Below are 5,148 nucleotides of genomic sequence, written 5' to 3'. Positions count from 1 at the left end.
AGCATGGAGCTGGGTGCAATGCCACCTGCAGCATGTGGCAGGTCGTTGTGCCTTCACTGAGCACCTACTGTGTGCAGGACCTGGGGAGGAGATTATGTCTACAGCCCCATTCCATTGGCTCTAGCAGCCCACTTTACAGATGAGGCTCTCAGAAGATCATAGCGCCATAGGTGGCAGGATATCCAGGGCTCTGTAACCACCACCAAACCCCCCTCCCGCCAGTTCTATGATTCTTCCCTCCTGTGTCCCCCTAGACTTAGTGGTGATTCTGGGGTACACCGCTCAGGCTGTGGTTCCAGGGCTCTTTGACTAGCTGAAGATGGCAGGCGAGGAGGTTCTTGCCACTACTGCTCATGGGTAGGTACCTCCGTGGCCCAGGCCCAGCAGTGGCTTCGATGGGAGGGAAGGTGGCTCTGAGCCAGGCAGCCCTGTCCTGGGGCAGAGCATGTCACCTGTCATGGGTGGCAGTTCTGTGGGTGGATCTGGGGGTGACAGAGCTCCACTGGTCAGCTCAGTCTCAGAAAGGGGTGTGGGGCAAACGTGAATAGGTTACACGGAAGAGTGCAGGGACCCCTAGGGATGTGCTGGAGAGGCAGGAACCTGCCTGGGGAGCCGGGGGTGGGTGGGGGAATGCTCTTGTCCACGCCCTCTGGGTAGGGGCCGGGGGCGGGGCTGGGAAGCAGCCGGGGATGACTCGTGGGGATGAGAAGACCTTGCCAGGCCAGCAAGTAAGGGAGAAAGCAACTTCCAGCCGGAGACAGGGAAGGTACTGTGCCCAAAGGCAGCAGGGGCGGTGGGGGGGGAGCGCTGAGGGTGATCATGGGCTCGGGGTGGGAGGCACTGCCGCAGAACGAGTGGGGGCTGGGAGAGAAGCTGAGGGGGAGGCGGGGGCCTTGTGGGCCTGGCTGAGGGGTCCTCAGGCTCTAGTCCTTGAACCTGGGGGTTCACACATGTATTCTTGGAGGCCTGTGAGTCCCCACGGTAGAGACTCAGTCCTGACATCAAATCAGCAGCAGCTGACTCACCAATTCACTTGGAACGAGGTGCGTGATTTTATTTACTGGAAGTTCTCCGTGGATTTTTCCCTTAGACAGAGAGAGATTAAAACAAGACAAACAAAACAACAACCAAAAAAACAGTGAAAGAAGCTCCCTGGGCTCTCTGTCTCTGCAAGGACCAAAGGAGGCCCTGGAAAGTTGGTCCCATGGCCGTCCTGAGTGGCTGGGACAGTGGGTGGGTAGGGCCAGAGCCCTGGGACTCCATGGGGGGGGTGCCAGGTGGGGAGGACAGCACAGGGCACGTAGAAGATGTGAAGCCATGAGGATGGGACCCCTCCTCCCTTTGCACCGGGGGCACTTTGTCCTTCAGTGCCAGCCCAAGCATCCCCTCCTCCAGGCAGCCCTCAAGGACTGCTCACAGAGTTCTCCCAAGACCCACGTGACTTCCTGTCCTCTAAATTGGGGAGGTGAGTCCTGGTCCCCTGCCCCACACTGGCAGGCAGGAGGCACTCAAGAAGCAAGCATGCCAACCACCAGAGGGAACACCCACTCAGCGGCCAAGAAACCAGCAGTGGGTGTGAAGGGACGTGGGGACAGGGAAGAGGTGGCAGCAACACACATGGGGACACAGGACCGCCCTCCTCGGCCTACTGGACGGGCACCAGAGGAAGCACAGGAGCCCTTCCTAGCTGCCACCCCTAAGTTCATACCCCCTCTCCCTGGAAGGCCCGTTCGAGGAACCAGAACCCCCAGGCCTGTCCTGGACCCATCTCAGGCTGCAGACCCTGAGGTGCTGCTTCCTGGAAAACAGGGCCTCACAGCCCACAGGGTCGCACAGGGATGGCTCACAGCTGGCACGGGTGCCAAGAGCCAGCAGGGTGGGAGGAGTCCCGGGATACAGCTGGCTGGTTTGGGGGAGGAGTGGGGGGGAGGAGTGGGGGGGAGGGCCCAATGGGGAAGCACTGTGATCAGAGCGGCAGCAGGGCCACCGGGAAGCAGCCAGACTTCCTGGGTGCCCACCAGTGGCCGGGCCGGGGCTGGGGGGCTGAGGGGTCCAGAGACGGTCACCGTGATTGCAGTCAGGCAGCGCCAAGGGAGCCCTGCGGTCCAGCCTCTGATCCCTCATCTCTCACCGGAGCCCTCACTGAACAGAGGCCAGAGGAGACCCAGCAGGCGGGGCTGGAGGAGAGCACCTGGGGGCAGGTGGGCCAGGAGGAGGGGCTGGCAGAGGCAGGGGCAGCATTCCCAGGAGAGGACCGGCAAGAGGCCCCCGGCCAGACCCCACACTTTCTGCGGCCCGCGTGTCCAGGTGGAGTGAGGAGAGGTGGGAGAGGACGGAGGCAGTCTCGGCCACCTTCCTGGAGCCCAGGCTTTATCCCGCAGGCAACTGGAAGGTCCCAGCAAGGATGAACTGCCCAGGTTTGCCCTTCTCCTGTCGGTTTCTCCCAGCACTGGGCCCCTGTTGGATCTGCTCTAATTGGTTTATGTCTGGCTGTAGCAGAGAACAAATTGATTCCCCTCCAGCTGTTTCTGCAGCGTCTGTCCTTGCTCAGCCCCGGGCCACCAGCTGTGCCCCACACAGCTTCTTCCCTGCTCCGGGAACATCGGGGACTGGGTCTGAGGATGAGGGAGGGACGTGGTCCAGTGTTCCTAGCCCGGCTGGAGGTCCCAGAGCTGGAATACGGATGCACTCGCTCACATGCATTCACACACACACACACACACACACACACACACACACACACACACACACACCTGTGCCTGACCCCCTGGAGGCAGTGGCTGCAGGTAAGAAATTTCAGCTTTGTGCAGTAGGTGGAGTCTTCACCCCTCAGGTGTTTTTCTTCCTGCAGCTGACAACACAAACTTTCTAAATGAAAACCTGTCATCCCCGGGTTTAAATCCTTCTGCTGAAGGCTTTCGCCTTCAGGTAAAAATCCAAACTCTCGTCTCTCACTACACAGCACTTTGGTCAGAGCTTCTGCCATGCTTGAGTCTTTACAAACTTGCCACACGTATGCTGGCCCCCGGGCCTTTGCACATACGGCGCCCTCAGCCAAGTGTGCCTGCACGTGCCTCTCCCAACCCTCACCCCTTGACCTACTGACAGTAAATCCTTGTCCCTCTGGACCCACCTCTCCAGCGCAGCTTTTCTAAGACAGGGGCTTTTGCCCCTCTCTGCACCCACAGCCCCTGTGCTTGTCCCTGGAATGACACCCAGCACCTTCTGAGTGAAACCATCCCCTGGCATGGTCTGGCACCTCCCCTCACCAGGCACGTGTATTGCATGTCTCTGTTACCACCACCCTCGTGCGTGGCCAGCCACAGAGCTGGAGCTAGAACAGGGACTCAGTATTTGATGAGGTCATGAGCGAATGGGTGGATGGATGGCTGTGTATCCGGGAAAGACCTAGGACCCCAGGTGTCCCGGGCACAGCACTGAGTCACACACAGAAGCAGCAGTCCAGCGACAAAAGAATTGAAAGGGGATCCCAGTCCTGGCTGGTGTCTTTGGAAACCACACCTCAGGAGACACACTGCAGAGCCTCAGCGAGGCTGGTGTAAACCCTCTCGTCTCTCCCCTCCCCAGTTCCTCCCGCTCTCTGGATGCTCTGTGGTCCTTCCCTCGTCCCAGCATTTGCAAAACCCCCACTCCTTGCCTATCTCACAAGATGGCTTTCTCTCTCTCACGGCCCCCCTCTCCCGGCTTTCTACGATGTGCTGGATTCAGCCTGGCTTCTTTTTTGTTTCCTTTCTGCATTGCCCATTCTCCGTATTTCTCCTCAACAAAGGGAGGGCCCTGGAGCTCACCAAGCCGGTAAGAATCGCGCCCCTCTCTCTCCCTCTTGAGATCTCTCTCTTTGTACCCTCTCTCCCCAATCTACATCATAAAAAAGCCTGAAACCCAGCTGACAAATAGAGAGCTCTCCCTGGGGGGGTTAGAGCGGGGGTGACACAGAGCCAGCAGACCCAGCAAGGTCAAAATTCTTTTTATCCCATTAGGCTCTGGGGACATTCACATGTTAATAAATCATATTCCCATCACGAATCAATGAAACCTTTTTACAAACTGCATTTTAACCTTACACAATCGCCCCACGGACAATTCCACAAATAAGGAAACTGAGGTGTGTGTGTGTGTGTGTGCGTGTGTGTGCGTGTGTGTGTATGTGGTGGACGGGCGACTCGGAGAAGCCTGCCACATAGAGGAGGACTGTAAGTGGGATGTGCACACAGCCTGCTGTTTTTAAGCCCCACATTCTTCCTTGCCCCAGGCTCCAACTGAACCCCGAACCCCGAGTCTTAAAGAATCACATTTACGACCAAGAAAGGCTGGCTGGAAAATGCAAGGTGGAGTTTCTAAACTGTCATGGTTTGTTTCCTTAAGCAGATTATATGTTTTGCCTACAAGCATCGAATATACGATTTGTGTCTGATATTGATTAGTGGAGCCGTTTAGAAAAGTTAAGCCTAAGCTCATTGAAGAGAATTGACTTGGCAGAGCTTTGGTCTCTGCGTGTTCCAGAAGCTGCCAGGATCCTCAGTCAGGGACAGGAGAGCAGAGGATAAGGGCAGCTCTTCCCATGGCGGGGTCGGGGTGGGCCAGGGACCCTCGATCAGCTCACGAGCCTCTGGTCTGGCTGTGCTGGGCGTGGGGAGCAGTGTCCTCTCCTGGGAGGCGGACCCGCTGTTTAAGGTCCATTTACTGCCTGAGTTTCAAAGATGAAGTTTGATTGCTTTGTTTGTTTGTCTTCTGTGCCTCCTTCAGGGTTTGTGGGTTTGGGGGGAAAGGGGAGGGCAAAGTTTTTCTTTAAGTTTTAGGGGTGTGTTATAAAAGCTTTAGGAAATTGTTCCAATGCAACCGATTTGGAAAGAAATCACGGTCTGGGGTCAAAACAGTCAAATACAGAGCAGACCTCTTACTCCCTTCCAACCAGCCCCTCCTCTGGGGCCCCTGCACCAGGGTATCCCAAGGGGCTTCGGGGGACACCCTGACCTCTGGCAGACCTGAGCCCTTGGGTTCTCCCAACCTCTGTGGGTGAGTTTCCGAGGTGATGGGAGGGTGATATGAATGAAAAACGTGGCCTGCAAAAAAAATGTTGCAGCCATCCAGCCACTACAGCTGCCCTCAGTGGTGAGCCCTGAGGAA

This window comes from Orcinus orca, chromosome 2 (genome assembly GCF_937001465.1).
Source record: "Orcinus orca chromosome 2, mOrcOrc1.1, whole genome shotgun sequence".
NCBI lineage: Eukaryota > Metazoa > Chordata > Mammalia > Artiodactyla > Delphinidae > Orcinus > Orcinus orca.
This window is presented reverse-complemented; position numbering follows the sequence as displayed.